Source organism: Dipodomys merriami, unplaced genomic scaffold, assembly GCF_024711535.1.
Source record: "Dipodomys merriami isolate MVZ:Mamm:240054 unplaced genomic scaffold, mDipMer1.0.p SCAF_4, whole genome shotgun sequence".
Classification (NCBI taxonomy): Eukaryota; Metazoa; Chordata; class Mammalia; order Rodentia; family Heteromyidae; genus Dipodomys; species Dipodomys merriami.
In genome coordinates this window covers 15,823,539-15,842,506 of record NW_027205603.1, presented here as the reverse complement: position 1 = coordinate 15,842,506, position 18,968 = coordinate 15,823,539, and the positions used below count along the sequence as shown (strand labels likewise).

General features: G+C 41.9%; 1 protein-coding gene and 1 pseudogene across 4 annotated transcripts in view; one reads left to right on the top strand and one right to left on the bottom strand.

The window, feature by feature from the left end:
- The window catches only part of Dip2c (disco interacting protein 2 homolog C), a 309,177-nt gene that overhangs the window by 233,423 nt on the left and 56,786 nt on the right, over positions 1 to 18,968 (bottom strand). The window lies entirely within an intron of this gene.
- On the top strand, positions 7,237 to 7,668 carry LOC138806209 (2-iminobutanoate/2-iminopropanoate deaminase pseudogene; annotated as a pseudogene).

Genomic DNA, 18,968 nt, shown 5'->3' with positions numbered 1-18,968 from the left:
TGTTTTCAGGGTGTATGCTTTGACTCCGAGGTCTTTAATCCATTTAGAGTTGATTCTGGTGCAGGATAATATATAAGGATCTAGCTTTAGTTTTCTACAGGCATTTAACAAATTTTGCCAGCAGCATTTACTGAAGAGGCTGTCTTTCTTCCATTCTATTTTTTTTTTAGCTCCCTTATTGAAGAGTAGATGGCTATAGGTCTGTGGGTTCATTTCTGGGTTTTCAATTCTATTCCATTGGTCCTGAGGTCTCTCCTTGTGCCAGTACCAAGCTGTTTCGATTACTATGGCTTTGTAGTAGAGTTTGAAATTTGGTATTGATATTCCTCCAGCACTGTTCTTTCTGTTAAGGATCATTTTTGCTATTCAGGGTCTTTTATTGTTCCATATGAATTTTTGGATTTCCTCTTCTATTTCCTTGAAGAATGAGGTTGGAATATTGATAGATATCAAATTGAATTTGTAGATAGCCTTGGGAAATATTGCCATTTTCACAATATTGATCCTTCCAATCTAGGAGCATCGGAGGTTTTTTCCACTTTCTAAGTTCTGTTTTTATTTCCTTTTTCAGGTTTTTAAAGTTTTCATCATAGAGGTCCTTCACTTCTTTGGTTAATTCCTAGGTATTTTTTTTTGTGGGGCTATTATGAATGGAGTTGCTTTCCTGATTTCAGCCATGCTTTTCTCATTGTTGGCATACAGAAAAGCCATTGATTTTTGAGGGTTAATTTTATACCCTGCTACTTTGCCAAAGTTTTGAATCAGCTTGAGTAATTTGGAGTGGAGTCCGTGGGACTCTTTAAATACAAGATCATGTCATCTGCAAACAGGGACCATTTTACTTCATCTTTCACTATTTGGATCCCTTTTAGGTTTGCATTTTGTCTTACTGCTGTAGCTAGGCATTCTAATCCTAAATTGAAGAGAAGTAGAGAGAGTGGACATCCTGTCTCGTTCCTAAGTTAAGAGGAAATGGCTTTAGTTTTTCACCATTAAGTATAATGCTGGCTGAAGGTTTGTCATATACAGCTTTTATTGTATTGAGGAATGTTCCCTGGATTCCTAGTTTTTCCAGAACCTTCATTATAAAGGGGTGTTGGATCTTGTCAAATGCTTTTTCTAAGAAGATTTTTTTAACATTTTTTATTAACATATATAAGATGTACAAGGAGGTGTGGCCATTTCCACACATGCATGCAATGTTCCCTATCAAAGTCACTCACTTCATTGAACTTCCTCTCCTTCCCTCTTTATTTCTTCAATTAATTTCAGAGGGCTCCCCTGATCTGTATTCACACATGCACAATCAGCCCCTGACTGCACTCACCCTCATTTACCTTCACAGTTGGCCCTCCCTCTGCACAATCATTCCCACCCTCGCCCAAATGTTTTACTTCCCTGTCCTTCTTTGTGTGTGCATTAACTAAACAAGGAGGTTTTACCAAAGATCTCCTAAAACTATTTAAGTAAATTGTTTCATTATTTGCTCATAATAAACAAGCAATCATATAACTAGGCCTATTAATTATTATGTAAGACTCTAAATGCCCTTGAACTATTTCTGTCCCTTCATATTTTCATAGCAAATAAGCCTGGGGGTAGAAGAGTATAAATAATATTACTGACAACAGCTGGGATTGCATGAGGACAGAATTTATACCCATAAGGTACCAACTGACCCTAATTGTTTCCTTTCCATATATGAAAACATAGACGACACCAGGAGTGAAGACTCAGCATGACCAATGGCCACCCCATCTTTCTGACAGGATCACTCTGTTCCTACCTCCAGCCCCATCATTACACAGATGCAGTTGAGTGGCATGGTCCCCTGTCCCTTCTCCAGGACACCCCTTCCACCTGACAGGGCTCATTCATTCCACACAACAAATACATGTCCAGCTCTGCATTACCACTTCGGAAACTGTTAAAACACACAGTCAGGTCAAGGCTGCATGACACTCACCGCCAGCATAGATTAGATCACAGAGCTGATCCATGAGGACCAAAGAGCCAAAGACATGGAGGAGAATCAATTTAGAAGGTGTTATATTCATTTATTTAAACAGGAAGGACAAAGGGGAGATATCATCAGAACAGCACTATTTGGAGATAAGTGCTAAAGCTAGGCTTTGTGCTCACAGAAGTGCCCTTCTAATCTCTTCCGGGCAGCTACACACAACTTTCCACCTTTACCAGATCCCTCAATAAGGCACAAGTCATTTTCCCAAGCTATAAATCAATAAAGAATCACAAAATAGACATCTCTTCAACCCAAATGCTGCCCCCCCCCCAAGCCAGGTAAGTATGATACACATTTCCTGTGGAAATCACAATTTTAAAAAAAAATCACACTCCAGTACCACACAACACAATGTCTCACAACACCCCCTCCGCCCGCACCCCCAAAACTCTGGCCATCTGAGGTTCCTTCTTCTCACATATCCTCCAGGATGAGGTCACTCATTCCCAAGCAATTAAGAACACAGAGTTTAAAAGATAATTCACACCAGGGCCAGTTTTAAAAAGAGAATCTACTTTGAGAATAAAGTAGGACTCTTCATTAGGTGTCCAAACCCTATGGTATGCTATCTCTGAAGGTGGATGAGGAGTAGGTTGTGAGGTTGTCTTGAATTTCAGTACATTTGTGGGAATTATTTTAAACTGCCACTAGCAAAATAAAAGTCAATGGAGATTTGGGTTTTCCAGTACAAGCAGGAAAAACTTCACACAAGTCTCCCTCCCAGCCCATCAGGATGTTTCTGCACCACAGCTTAAAGACTCACACACACACAAACACACTCCTGGGCCCATGCACATACTCATGAAGGCCCTTATGTCTGCTTTGCAAACTAGGCAGTGACAACCATGTGAAACCAGAACCTAAGAACATAGTAAAGGCGGGTCCCTCACACAACAGGCTACAGGCAGCAGGCCGTGCTCCTAGTGTGTGAATCAAGTCCAGACAGCCAGGAACCCTGGCTCAGGTGGCACCAACTTCATCTCCCTCTTGTGCCCTCTGATCTTGGCAAGCGATGCCCACCTCACTGAAATGGCTAGCAGTAGTCAACCATGCAGGCAACGGGCTGAGGACTCACTAGGCCATCCCAATTCAACACACTGCCTGGCAAAAACAAAGGCTAAAGATGTTCATGAAATGGCACTCGGCCGAGTGCAGCTCTCTTCCTGTTATCTCTGAACGATTTACAAATTTTTAAATTGGTGAAACTAAAAAGAGTCCTTCATAGGTTAAGACCAAACTTCTATCAAAGTCTAATCTTATCCCAAGCTTTACAACTAAAGGAAGTAATTAGTGACCTGCTGGCTGCCCCTGCCTACCAGCTGTTAAAACGACTCGGTCAGTGACTGAAGGCAGTATGATTAAGGACAAAGGTCAAAGGTCAATCTGGAAGGGGCAAAATCTTAAGACAGGATGGAAACTTCCTGATAATCAGATCATCATTGGACACATGACAACCGCAGGACCACAGAGCCTGAGTTCCACATGAATTAAAGTAAAACCACAACTACAGCCCTCTTGCATGTCACGTGGTGCTCATGAACATAGAATTCTGTTTCACAACAACACATTCAATTCTTCACATAAAATCCAAACTAAAAATTAAAGGGAAGTTGTGAGAAACTTTGAGAAATTAATCTAAACTTAGCTTACTGAATAGCCAAACTTTAAACTCATCTTGAAAAGGACACCAAGTGAATTCCACCATTTACATTTTCATTGTGGGCATACAGAATAATCTGGTTCTGTTTTTCCCCCTTTAAACACATGAGTAATCTAACAAATAAGTGGTTATTTTGTTTCATAAAAGGCTAAAATCACTGCTGAAGTTCACAGAAAAGACTACATTCTTATTGGCCTCTGTGCTTTATAATGAAATGGGTATTCCCCTCTAGCATTTGCAATAGTTTTCATGAAATGCCATTTGTGTGAAACAGACAAAATGAGGTCAAGAAATACTTGGTCTATGGTTTAGAACCCACAGAAAACATGTTCTAACAGAAAATGGAACCGCAGTGTGGATTGTCAGAATATGCGTAGTTTTCACTCAGGAAGAACAAAAGAGCTGAGGGAGCTTCCAGTGCCCACCCCCCAAAACAGGGGAGGAATAAATACCCCCCAGATAGTTATTTTTAACCATGGTCCTGTCTTCATCATTGCTTGACAAAAATCTGCCTCGCTATTCAATGTGTAGCTCTCAAAATTAGGTCGAAGAGCTTACCAAATTTTGCCTGTCTTTCAAATCCAAATGTGGAATGCTAATAGAAATGAATGCCTTTTATTACTATGAGCATTCTAACCTCTTTAGAGTTCTCCTCAGGAGATAAATTTATGAAGTTCCTGTCAAGTCGCATATCCTTAAATCTGTCAGTACTGGTTTTAAGATGTAAAAGTAGTGCAAGATGAGCATGTGGAGGTATACACATACCGGCAATGGTTATGCAGAGGTACATACACAGAGATGATGAAGATAAGGAGGTGCACACACACACAGACAATGATTACCTAGAGGTGTGTATATACACACATACACAAACACACACACACACACTAGTGATGATAAGTTCATACAATAGCAAAGAGGACAAACCTGACTCAAGGACTTGTCAACTGAAAGTAGGAAATGAGCTGGGCCCGTGCCTGGACAAAGCCCAGACCACACCTGACAGAATGAACTGAATGTCAGCCACCCATCAAGGTCTACTTCCACACTGAAAACCTGGGCAAATGATACCAACTTCATGGTGTTGGTCACACTGGTGACTGGTATTTTTGGTTGCTTAACAGCAGTATTTGCACACCGTCAGGGGTACTCCAGATGGGCTGCAGACTTCTGTGACTATACAATCATCACAGCAGCTCTGTTTGAAACTCGTACATGAACATTAGATGAGATGAACAAATGTCGAGACTGTCTGGAAGAATCATCATTTCTCCACAGCTCAGGGCAAGTACTGCTAATGAGGGAAGAGCCTGAAGCCCTGAAACAAGAAATTGGAGGTGAGTGTTGAGAAACAGGACAGTTACAACAGTGTAAATGTTCTTCAAAACTCCAGCAGCTCTTTATACCTCCAAAGTGACTTCCCAAACAACCTTTCATGTTATCTTACAACCATCCTATGAGGCAAACACTGTGGTTAGTATGAAGTAGGAACATTTTTATCTGTTAAAGGAATCTCAATGGCAAAAGAATCCAGGTCTTTGGACGCCTGATCAAAGCCCTTTCGAAAATAAAGCTGGGTTGATCAGACTGAACTAATGTGTTCAGGGCTCTGGGCCAGGTGTGACTTCGCTGTGTGATGTACTGCATACCAGTAACCAGCCTCGTCAGAATTTATGGCATGTTACATATTAACATGAGAAAATATGCCCCACTGGCAGGCTATTCACTCCTGAAACGTTCTGGTATACTGGAATAAATCTGCCACTTTAGACTGCACTCTTTGCTTCCTTGTTTGGTTAAAAGAAAAGGAGACCAGAAGTCTGGCTTTCAGCAATCACCTACTTTAGCCAGCAACATAGGATTTCTATTATAGCACTTCGTTTGCTTCATAGAAGTCATTCAAGTCTGAACTACTGTTATTACGACTCCAAAGACTCGGTAACTCTCTCGATAATCTGGCAAAAGTAAAATAAAGGTACAATGAGGTTTACACTCAATAGTTTCAAAATACACCCATGCTTCAAAAACGGCCACTCCCAATTTAGATGTTAAACATGCGCTTCAGAAAAATAGATATGAGTTTTTCTTTCTGTAATCCTATACAGAAACTACCACTTTTAGAACTGCAACCATTTATGACTCCAGATGGAAAAGGTGGATAGGTTCCCTCCATTTCCATTCCACCTAAAGCTGGGGATCTAAAACTGCCCTCTCAGCCACCCATGGCTTAGAGGTTCCGTCCACCATCAATCACAGCCTAGGTGCACACGCAGTCTAGCTGTTCTCTGCATGAAGCAATGTGTTAAGTAAAAGAACAAATTGAAACTTGCTAAGAACACTTTATGAGAAAAGATTATTACAAAGTAAGAGGGAAAGTATTTCCTTGACCATAACCCTGAAGCATCTCAATGGTTACACAAAGATTTGAGGAGGAAGTAACTCTAGAAGCAAGTGACAAGGTGACAATGTGGCCAGCCAAATGGAGGATGAAATGAGGTCTAGCTGCCCAGCATTCTGCTGTGATTGTGCAGTGGAAGCAAGCACTGCAGCTCATCATTCATAAGTCAGATAGCATGGACCACGTGCAGCTTCTGTGAGGCCTGGTAAACACATCATCCTCAAGGCCGCTTTAAGCTGGCAAAGATGGCAAATGGGGTTCTCTGCAGGAAGCAAAGAAGGTAGAAGGTTGGAGATTTTTTTTTCTTTTTGTTTTTTGTTTTGAGACAGTCTCTTAGTATATAAGCCAGGCTGACATCAAACCCAACCCTCCCAAGTTCTGTATTACAGGAATGAACCACCTTAATGGGCAAGGTAAGGGATCTCTTAGTCTTCACTGTCTTGCAGGATCGCAGAGCCTGGGAAAAGTTAGACACGGGCAGACGTCAATGTCAAGACTTCATATAATGCAAAGTTCAGCATATCAAAGACCTTACATACAGTTCTTATTACAGAAATTCAACTAAGAAACTAGATCCCAACATACAGCTTGCCTATCAGAAGAATGACTCACTTGCTTCCCTAAAAATCCTATTACATTCAAAGCAAAAGCAACCCCTGAATCGTGACCATTAATTCTTTTGTCACTCTTCAACATTCCAGTCATCCAAAGTCGCATCACAAAGGCAAAAGTAAAAGTTACATTAGGTTTTTATGACTCAGTACTCTAAATTTAATGCAAAATTGCTATTTAAAAAAGTGAGATAAATCTGGTAACAAAATAGTTAACCACCTCCACACAAATTCAACTCATACAAGCATTGTTTCCTTTGCTCATTACAAGAACTTTCTAAAAGTTCTAGAATAAACAAGACAACTTTTTTCTAGTGATGAAATCAGGAAGAAATTAGCTGAATTTTGTTCCCTAGGTGTTGGGAGTTTTTCTTGTGCAAAATATCATTGAGACAGAGGACGCAACTGATCTATATGTTCATTACAATCTTGCAAACAATACCAAAGCAGACTTTAAAATATCAACACTATATATCATTAAAAAAAAAGTCATGGTGAAGATAGCGGGTCGCTCTAGCTCAGGCTTCTCCCGGACTGGCCACAAGTGAAGGTTTAGCCATGTCGTCTCTAATCCGAAAGGTGATCAGCACCACGAAAAGCCCCAGGCCCATTGGTCCCTACAGTCAAGCTGTGTTAGTCAACCGGACTGTGTATGTTTCAGGGCAGGTAGGCCTGGACCCTTCAAATGAAAAGCTTGTGCCAGGAGGGGTGGCAGAAGAAACAAAACAAGCTCTTACAAACATGATTGAAATTTTGAAAGCAGCAGGCTGTGACTTCACCAATGTGGTAAAAGCAACTGTCTTTCTGACTGACATGAATGACTTTGGTACTGTCACTGAAGTCTACAAACAATTTTTCAAGAGTGATTTTCCAGCTCGATCTGCTTACCAGGTTGCTGCCTTACCCATAGGAGCCCATGTTGAAATTAAAGCTATAGCTATCCAAGGGCCTCTCACTACAGCTTCGTTATAAGTGGCTTCAGTGTGCTTTACTCGGGGTTTTCATCCTATCTTTAACATTAGTTTTTACAAATGAATGGTTATTGTGGAAATTCCATACATAGGAAAGATTAGATAATGAAAATTATGAAGTTACTGATGCTATAAATTACACTTTTGTATACTTATATGGCTAATTACAAGTGTACAGAGACATTAATTACATAGTTCAAATAACTAAAATAAAGGAAAATATATTATTCACTTAATAAAATGATGTGAGTAAAATTAAAGTACTCAAACTTGAATAGTACAGGTAAAGGAGAAGGAAGTGGACCAAAATTTTATATGAGTAATATTTTTCTAATGGAAATAAATAAGCATGTAATCTCCAAAAAGAACAAAAAACAAACAAACAAAAGTCATTAAAAAAATTCAGGCAGGGAATGTGGCTTAGTGGTAGAGTGCTTGCCTAGCACACATGAAGCCCCGGTTCGATTCCTTAGTACCACATGAACAGAAAAAGCCAGAAGTGGCACTGTAGCAAAAGAAGCTCAGGGACAGTGCCCAAGCTCTGAGTTCAAGCCCCAGGACTGGTTTAAAAAAAATCAGGGGGCTGGGAAGGTGGCTCAATGGTAGAGCTCTTGCCTTGCATGCATGAGGCCCTGGGTTCGATTCCTCAGCACCACATAAGAAAAAAGAAAAAAGCCGGAAGTGGCGCTGTGGCTCAAGTGGTAGAGCATTCACCTTGAGCTGAAGAGCTGAGGGACAGCTCCCAGGCCCAGAGTTCAGGCCCCACAACCGGACCCAAAAAAAAAAAAATCAGGCCAGGTGCCAGTGGCTCACGCCTGTAATTCTAGCTACTCAGGAGACTGAGATCTGAGGATCGCGGTTCAAACCCAGCCCGGGCAGGAGAGACCGTGAAACTCCTATCTCCAATAAACCACCAGAAAACCGGAAGTGGCGCTGTAGCTCAAGTGGTAGAGCGCTAGCCTTGAGCTGAAGAGCTGAGGGACAGCGCCTAGGCCCACAGTTCAGGCCCCACTACCAACCAAAAAAAAAAAAAAAAAATCAGAACAAGAGCTGCTCTAGGTATTGTTCCGAAGGTTGAACTCAGGGCCCCAAGTTTTCACTGAGCATTTCTGTTCATGGCTGGTATTCTACCACTTGAGCCATGCCTCTAGCTCCCGCTTTTTGTTGGTTAATTGGAGATTTTTTAAAAAATCAGTGTGCCCAGGCTGGCTTCAAACTTCAATCCCCAGATCTTGTCTCCACAGTATAGAGGAATAGAAGCATGAGCCACCAGCACCAGATCAAAACTACTTCTTAAAAAGTAACTCAGAGAAAAATAACTAGTCCTTTTATTTTTAAAACAAAAGGTAATTTTCCCCCAAAATAAGTTCATTCTCTTTTAAACAATTTAATCTATACATAAAGCATATTTCTCAGAATAGTCTGCATTCCCTTAACACCTGCACCCAAAAGCACTGATTATGCCCGGGCCTTACTGGGGAAATGCACAGAAAGGGATTCAATCTAAGGGCAGCTCTGGTCTCACAAAGATCAATGCTCAGTTTGCTGCTTGTGCTCTGGCGGCTTCCCTGTGCTCTTCTTGCGGTGGAAGGCATGTGTTTGGAGGACCCTGGCACTGCTTCCACAAGAGCAGTGCCCAGCCTGAGCTCACACTGAAGTGTCTAGCCTTTCTAGACACAAAGCCAGTGAGAAAACTGGCTGAGACACCTGTGTGAGAGACAGGCTCCAGGACCACCACTGCCTTCCTTCTACCCAACAATGTGTGGTGTCCTGGGCTTCCACCTGCTTCAAGCTTGAGGCTAGTCCTCAAAGCAGAAGCTCTACACCAGGCTCCCAGAGGCTATTCCAGGGTTCTGGATTTTTCCCCTCTCAGAAAAAGCAGATCTGCCCATCATAATCATCCTTCACAATCTTTCTCAAGGAAGCAGTTCCGAACATTTTCCCTCAGAGGAAAGCTGGGCTTGCCTTTCACTCTACAGGGCGAAAGGATGGGATTCTAGGTCCTCAGGTCTCAACTGCCATCTCCTAGAATAAACCACAGCCCACTGGAAAACCAGTATCAGTTGGATTAATATTATTATGTCCAGAGGTTGAAATAAATATCCAATTTTGCACACCTTAGTGCTAACAGACCAAATGGCCCACGTTAACTAAAGCTTATGCTGAGCTATATAGGTATTCAAACATCTGTGCCAAGGAAACAATTGATCTTTATCTTCTAGAATGTACCATGTATCAGTTGCAAACAAGAATGAACCAACTTGCCCAACTGATTTCACAAATACAATGAGGAAGGTATCAGTTAAAAGATGAAAAGGTATTTTTAGTTCAGTAAGTTGAGATTTTAACTGTACAATTAAGAAGGATGTGAAGAGAGGAAGAAATTATCCAACAATGGAGGTAGAGGAATCTACATATTACTAGGAAACTTGAAACGCTTCAAGTACAAAGTTAAAACTTCAAATTTCCCTTGTATTTTATTTAGAAAAAGCAGAAGTACCTCAACTATAAATTCTTCATCTCTGTCTTATTTTCTATGCCCTCTGAAAAGACTTGAGAAAACAACCTAAGGGGTTCCAAACGCCCTCCTCATGGCTCACATGAGCACAACACCATGTCAAACACGGTCTTCATCTTCTCAACACCGTAGGGAGGGAATTCTGCAGGTCCTCAGCAAGTTATACTTTACATGCATTCGCTGCTGATTGCTTTGAATGTAGTCAAAACTTCCAGAAACAAAATGAATTACTGATGTCCCACAGAACCAAGAAGAGACTCAAGACTTCAATTTTTTTTTCAAAAAGTACTTGCTTTACTTTTTTATTTTAAATTTTATCTTTGGTTATCTTTCGTCATCTAGACTTAGTTGTACCATGCATCTTGATGGTGTCTCCACCTCCACCGTTCTCTTTCCCATCAAATCCAACCTCCCACCCATCCTGTCAAGTTTCCTAGCTCCAGTTTCACCTATGTGTATTGAGTATGACAACTATATTTGCCCACCATTTCTCCTTCGGTTCATCTGCCTCCTTCCATTCAAGCCATGCCCCACTCACACATTTTAGCTTCCTAGTATTCATTCTGTTTAACTATCTGTTAAGTGTTCAAAGGGTGGACCATGGAAATCCACCCCTTCATATACTTTAGTCACCTTGATCTTGCACTTATGGCCCTTGGTGCGATTTATGTATGTTTATATTTTAGGTCTAACATCCACATATGAAAGAAAGCATGTACCTCTTGTCTCTCTGAGCCTAACTTAACATCACTCAACATAAACTTTTCCAGGCCCATCTAATTCCCTGCAAGTGACATACTTTTATTCTTCCTGACAGATGAATAGAATTGCCTTTTTACATATATACAGATCATATATCTCAGTTTCTTGATCCAATCATCCATTGTTGGTTACCTGGGCAGTTTTCATTACTTGGCTATGGTGAATAATGCAAAAATGAACATGGGTGTGCAAGTGTTCTTACTGTATCCTAACTTGCAATCCTTCAAATAAATGCCCAAGAGTGGTATGGCTGGATCACAGGGTACTTCTATGTTTAGTTTTTGAAGAATGTCCATACTGTCTCCCATAGTGGTTGCAAAGGAGCTAAAAAACACTTCTCAGAAGAAGTAGTACAAATGGCCAATCAATATATGAAGAAATCTTCAATATCCCTGGCTGTAAAAGAAATACAAATCAAAACAACACTGAGATTCCATCTCACTCCAGTTCGAATGGCCTTTATCAAGAAACAACAACAAATGTTGGCCAGGATGAGGATGGGAAACCCATATTACACTGTTGTGAAACTAAAAATAAATAAAGTTGTCCGAATCCTCCTTAGGGACTGTGCACTTGGGGCTCTGCTCTGCAGCCACATTGGCAATGTGATCTGGATGTACACTTTCCCCAGTCCTATTTTAAACAGAACATTCTACACCTGTGAAATGGCTGGCACAAGACAGGTGCATGGCCTGTGGCTTAGGATGGCTCCAAGAAGTTACATGCTCTGGTTACATTAGCTCTTGTTCTACAAAGGAAACCGCTGTCAACAAAGCTAACAAGGTACTTTTAGGAGTTCACAAACCGGGTGCCTGTAGCTCATTCCTGTAATCCTAGCTATTTGAGAGGCTGAGGTCAGGAAAATTGTGTTTCCAGGCCAGCCTGGGCAAAAAAAAAAAAATGTTCCTAAGACCTCCATGTTATCAGAAAAGCCAGAATTGGTGGTACCTGCCTGCCATCCCAGACATGGCAGGAAGTGTAAATATGAGGATCATGGTGTTGGCCAGGAGCCAAGAACAAAAGATAAAAATTAAAAAAAGCAAGACTCCGTCTCAAAAATTACCAGTGAAGCCAGGCACCAGGCTCATGCCTGTAATCCTAGCTCAAGAGGCTAAGAGACTGGAGAATCACAGTTTGCAGGCAGCCTGGACAGGAAAACCTATGGGATTCTTAACTCCAATTAACTAGCAAAAAGCCAGAAGTGGAGCTGTACTCAAGTGGAAGAGTGCCAGCCTTAAGCTTAAAAATCTCAGGGACAGCACCCAGGCCCTGAGTTCAAGCCTCAGGACCAGCACAAATAATAAGCATTATTATGAAACAGAGCAAAAAGGACTGGAGATGGCTTAAGCAGTAGCATGCCCACTTAGCAAGCTCAGGTCCCAGAGTTACAACCCAGCACTCACCTCACAGCACCTCCCAAAAAATGAGTAACTCTGTTCCTTAAGAATGTATAAAGATCAGGTGTGCACCTGCTTCCCCTCTAAGTCAATGGGAAGATGGTCTAAACAGATCTCTGGAGTCTGCTGGAGCTTATCAAGTACTGTGTCAAATCTCCTCCAATCAGAACTGGAAATGGGGACAGGGAAAGACCCTGGAATCTATCACAACACAGGCAAGTCTCAACCTCATGGAAGTCTGACACTTTGGGAGTTCTGCTCAAGATGTAGCAGAGAGGGACATTAAACCCAGAATAACCTGTCTCTGGACAGGGCACATCATCTTAATGAAGGTACTAGAGTATAACCAGTGAGAAACTTGTGCACTCAGCAAGTGAAATTTAGGATTCACTTACAGGATGCTATGTTATCTGATGCCAAGGGAGAACAGGACAGGGGGTGGGGGTGGGGGAGGGCAGCAATGCTGGGGGTGGGGGGGAGAAAAGAGGTGCTCACCTTCATTCTTGCATTCTAACCTCACCTGGAAGAACAACCAGTCCAAACCATGATCTAAATGCATAATGCCACCCTCCCCCAACTCTCCTCTCCCATCAGGTACCCAGAGCAGGCAATAGTGCAATTCCTCCCTTCTCCTGCCAGGCCAGGACTAGAGAAAGACCACCTCTGCACTCTCTTGAGTGTCTGGAGGCACCTGTGCCTCTCCAGTCCTGGGGACACTGTCTAACCCTTGCCAACCAGAGGGCAGAACCTCCCTCAGCCTCGGTTTCCACACCTATCAAATGTCAATCCAGATAGATAATAATGTGGTGTTTTTCTATAAATAATAAGCACATCCCGGGCTGTGAGTTGAGAAGTGAATGGCTGGAATGTGCTGCCAGACCGGAGAGGAACTGCAGCAGCTGAGGGAATCTGAGACAGCCAAGGAATCCAATCTGGAGGAAATTCAAGGCACCTAAAATTGGTTGCACTGGTTTTACATTCTTGGCAAGGCTTGACCAGGCAAACAACTGCATTAGTTTCCACCCTGGATATCTTTGATTCCTTACCTCTTTTAATAATTATCACTGTTTCTAATTCATGATAATTGGGATGGGGACTTAGCAGCAGGTAATTAGAGCAATTGCGCAATTTGCTTCTGAATTACAATGGCACAGATTCCTAAGAAGAATGGACTCTATACCGAGGAATTGTTGCCTGGAAATGGAGGCCAACAGGCTCTCCCTACAGCCAGGGAAATAATGGCTCTTTTCCACCACCACTCCAGCAGATTCCAGCCCGCCTTCCTGGGGGAAAGCAAGGAGATGCCACTGACATCCTACACACTGGCCCTCCAAGACACTGCTCAGTCTGGACACTGAGCCATTCAATTTTCGGACCCTCATTCCTCCCAAAGCAAAATATTACTCAGAGCCAGTCCCCACCCTCAACCTCCAGTTCAAAATGCTCAGATTTCTTCACATGCAGGTAAGATGGTCCAGAAACTAGGTTATCCAAGACCAATGACTGAATCTTCAACCCTACAGGAAAGCTAAGTCCCCAAACATTCACTGAATCTTTTGTTTCAAAATGCTTACACAGGAAGTGGTGCTGTGGCTCAAGCGGTAGAGTGCTTGCCTTGAGCTGAAGAGCACAGGGACAGCACCCAGGCCCAGAGTTCAAGCCCCATGACCAACCAAAAAAAAAAAAAAGTACTCAAAATGCTTACACATCTGGACTCACATTGGCAACAACGTAGTCATAAAGTAATATAGACAACTACTGAGGCACTGGGCCCAGAGTCAAGCTGAGCCACTCTTCACGCTCAGTGAAACAGGGAGCCTGCAGTTCCCCTTCTTTGCAAAGCATGGATGGTGGGAACCTGCATTTCCCTGCAGACTCACCCAGATGGAAGCCAGCCAAGGAAGGACAGACAGAGCTGCCCCATCCACATGGCCTGGGCACATCACCCAAACTCTAACAATGCTGCCTCTGTCACAGCAGGGATCCACCTTGTCCTGTACATGACCAAGGGACAGACAAGCCAGAAAACGTGGGCCAGTGCCACCAAGCCCTTGGCTGAGCACCAGAATCCATGTACTGCCAAGACCTAAGCAGCCCCTCACAGGCTCTTCTGCCAAGGTCCCCTTCCCTGGGTCAAAGCAGTCACTCAGCTCCTCCTGGGGTGGCAGAAAGCTCCAACCTGCTCACACCAACATAGGAGCCATTAGGTACCCGTGACCACTAAGCACCTGAAATGTGGCTACTCTGACTGGAGACCTTAAATAAATATTTAATTTATAAACCTCTTTTAAAATGCACTTAACTATTATAATTAAATTTAAAGTAATCTACTGGCTCCAGGGAATTTAAGCTACCTAGAACCTCTTCAGGTTCTCCAAATTAATGCAACATGCCACAGCAAAGAAAATCACAGGGCAGCAAGTGACAACTGTGCAATAAGAGAAACTTGAGACCCTGAGTAGAACAGACCTGGGCTTTGGTCCCCAGCTCTAACACTGAGTGTGACCTGCAAATCATCTGCTTTTGCTCTGCTAATTCCCACCTTGACAAGTAGCAGGCTAAAATATGACAAAGGCATACCATGCCTAGCCCACAGATACTAAGTCATTCATCCTCTGCAATATAGATTTGCAACTACTTGTCCCCAAACTCTCATCATGAAAAAGGAATGATTAAGGAGTCAATTTCTATGACACATCTTACGCTCCTGAATGAACTGTAAACTGGAAATTGCATTGTGAAGGAGGGTAGGACTTGAGCAGTAGGTGGGCTCCTTTATGCCAAGGCTTCTGCAAATATTCATGTAACAAAAATAGAAATCCACGTATTCCATTTGCTTTCTGCATTCAGGAGTAATCATCTGTCCTGATTCTAAACAAAATATGCATCACAGTTCATTTCTTCCATCTAATCACCAAGTGCCACAGAAACTACTCTTGCAAGATCTGGAATCTCGCAGATAATCTTTTAGTGACCAAATTATAGGAGATGAAAAAACAGGATGTTATGCAGTTTCACTTCACAGATAAATTTAATTCAAATCTCCACCACTGAGGATTTTTTTCAAAAGGCATTTCTAGTCATTGCTCTGCAATTACAGAAGAGAGCTAACAATGTTTTATTATCAAACTTCAATTTTTTAAAACAAATATCTCATCAAATGTATGTATATTTATGAAAGGTTAATTGGGATGCAGAAACAGATCTTCACAAGGATTTTTGTTGTTGTTATGTAAGCTTTTTTGGCACTAGAACTTGACTCATCCAATTCCACATCACCATCACAATCCTACTAGAGAGATGATGCATCCATGCTTCATCCACGTACAGCACACAAACCCATTTGGAAGAGAGCCATTGAAGACAAGCTCCTTGGCCTTGGTATATTGAATCTACATCTCCTCAGTCAGATTCAACAGAAACTGACTCATGTCAAATCACCCAAAGGGCTTTTGGGAAATGAAATGTAGCTCAGACACCAAATGCTTCTGGTGATTTCTACACTAATTATTTTTTGACGGCAAGTAGGTTGCACTGATTCAGCCTAGTCCTATTTTATGACAATGGGAAGTTTCAGGTACAGGGAAAGAAACTTCAGGTTGAATGCTCATACATCCTTTTCTTTCTGTTTTATCCTCAAGAATGCTGAGAAACAGAGTAACCATTCCATTTCAGAGAAGCTTAGGTGTCTCTCTCCAAACCCCCAGTTTACCCCACCAGTACCCCCTCAGTCACAAGCTTTTGAGAAACAAGCAATTCTGTTCTCTTTACTTAGAGCTCTAAAACAAGTATAATTTTTAAACAATTTTATCAATTAAATTATCAAGCAGCAGTTTGTAATTTGGACCACATTCTGATGCAAAACTTAAAGCTAATTTAGGCTGAAACAATAGCTCCGATTTACATTACAGACAAACAAATGAAAACTTCAACTAATCTGTAGATATTCTTGGTGGGGCCAATTTTATAAACAAATCAATTATCAAGCAATGAGTATCTTCAGTCAAATGCAAATGAATTTGCTGCACTAATAAAAGATTGTTTCTAGTATAAATTTTTTAAGTCTACGGCCTGGGGGAAAAAAATGTTCTCACAAATTCCTACTTCTACAAATGTCTGCAGGAAAAAAATCCATGAATGTTCTCATAAATCCATATTTCTATGAACATCTGTCTTGTTTCTCCCAAGTGTGCACAGTGAGGCTCCTCAAAGCTTTCCACTATGAAAACCACTGACCAGAAAAAAGAAAAGGCATGCAGGATCCTAAACCCAGAACCTTACAGCATCCTCACTAGTACACACAGCTGACAGAGGTCAACGTCAGGCCAGGTTCTAGAACACACATGAAAGAACAGAACACTGTAGCCAGACCCCAGTGGCTCATCCCTATCCTAGCTACTCAGGAGACTGAGATTTGAGAATTGTGGTGTGGAGTCAGTCCAAGTAGACAAAGTCAAGGATTTTTGCCTCCAATTAATCTGGAAGTGTAGATATAGCTTCAATGGTAGAGTAGCAGCTGTGCGTAAACAAGCCAAACAAGAGCAGGAGGCCCAGAGTTCAAGCCCCTCTACCAGCACATACATACATATACACACATATGCATACATACATACATACATACACACATACACACATACATAGAGTAGAGCACTAGAGTCAGGTGCCAGTAGCTTCCATCACCAGCCACTAATGGACTTTGAACCAAAGGATTATGGGTTTGAAGTCAGCCCAGGCAGAAGTCAGCAAGATTTCATTTCCAAACTAACCAAAAAAAGCTGAGCAAGCCAGTTAAGCAAGCACAAGACTCAGAGTTTAAGTGCTAGTACCCTCAGAGGAAAAAAAAAGTAAATGTAAATCAAAATCCCAAGACTTTAGACAGGAAGAACACCTTCAACAGGTTCATTATTAGAATGAAATTGAAGATCGTTCATATGCAAACAAAAGAAGGAAAAGGTATGGGAGGAGAGAACAGGAAATAGTAGGAACTACAGGACAACCAGTAGTAGTCATGACAAAGAAAGAGAAAAAAAATTTTAATTGAAAAAGTAATCAATTTTCCAAACTGGAAGACATAAAACTCCTGGTTGTAAAAGCTCAGAGAAGCCAAAACAGGTAAAACCTGATCCATGACTAAACAGAATATTCCTTTAGGAAAATACCAGAATTGTCCAGAAAAGATTTGTCTAAGTATATTCATCCAATATTCCTTTTGTAAACAAACCTGTGCCATTCAGATGTGTTGGGTCAGGGAGAAGAATAAGGATATAATCATTTCTTAATCAACCCATATGAATATAACACTAAAAAAGAATTCATATATATAACTTTCTGTAGGGAAAAAAAAGTCCCATTCAGTGCTATTATTCACAGGGACAAACACTTTTTTAACATCCAAGAAGCCAGGCTTTTCTCATAATAAGGAAAATCCCATTAATTAGTCAGGTTTTATGAACTTCACCTCAATGAAATGGACCAAGAAATGAAAGGCAACGTTCCAGGTACACAAAAGACTTGGAGTGTGGTTTATCTCAATTGAGAACAGATCACTCTAATCACTCTGAATGATAACAAAGTTCATATTCAACACTGTGGCCAACAAGACTGATACCTGTCGCACTATATCAACCCAGGGTTACTTGATGGCTAAATTCAGTGAACATCTTCCCTTACATCTCTGACTGCTTCTCCTCCACCAGTGCACGTCGGACACATTGTTAAGGACGTTTCTACAGTACTCGCATCTAGGCTCTTATCCTACCATGCACACCCTCTGAGTGTCAGCAGTCACAGGGCCACCGCTGCCCTCCAAATTAAATGCCTCTAGTCCCAGCCCTCTAACACTGCTCATCTGAGCACACCTCTCATCTGAGAGCACGGCTATTCCTTCCATTCCGGCCACTCTTCCTTCTCCTCCTGTCCCAAAAGCCTCCAGTCACGTTAAGCCTCCTGGTTCTCCTCATCCTTTACCCTATGCATCCACCATTTTGTCTTATTTATGTCTTGCCTGTGTTTTATTCGTCCTCACAATTATTATAAAGTAATCTAAAATGTGTAAGGATCCCTTAGCTAGCAGACCCTACTTTCCTGGCTGTCATTTGTGCTTTGTACTTAAACTTAAGACAAGGACAAACAACCAGGCTTTTAAGACCAGGGGCCCTCGAGTCCATGACCCACCCTACCCAGCTGTACAACCTTAAAGAAGTACTATGAGTTCTCCTCCAGTTCCTCACATATAAAATGAAGCCATAATGAAGGCTATCTCTCAGGGTTATTGTGAGAATAATGGAGCTGATGTTCAGCCCACAGATAGTGTAATGCCACACTTGAAAGGTTTGCTAGGAAATCTGATTCCATCATTTCTGATGGAAATCCTTCAATGACACCACCTCCATCAGGCTGTTGGACACAGAAGAAAAGTACTTTCTGTGACTCATTCCGCTACCCAACGCCTTCCTCCACCCAGTCCCGGGTCCTACTCCAATGAGAGATCTCAGCTCCTCTCTCTTTCTCTGCATTCTCATTTAAGCCGCTCCCTTCCTCCACTGAAGCACTTTACCCAAATCATTCAGTAACCATCCCTTCCAGGAAACCTTCCCTCCCCACACACCCTCCTCAGGGAGTGCCTGCT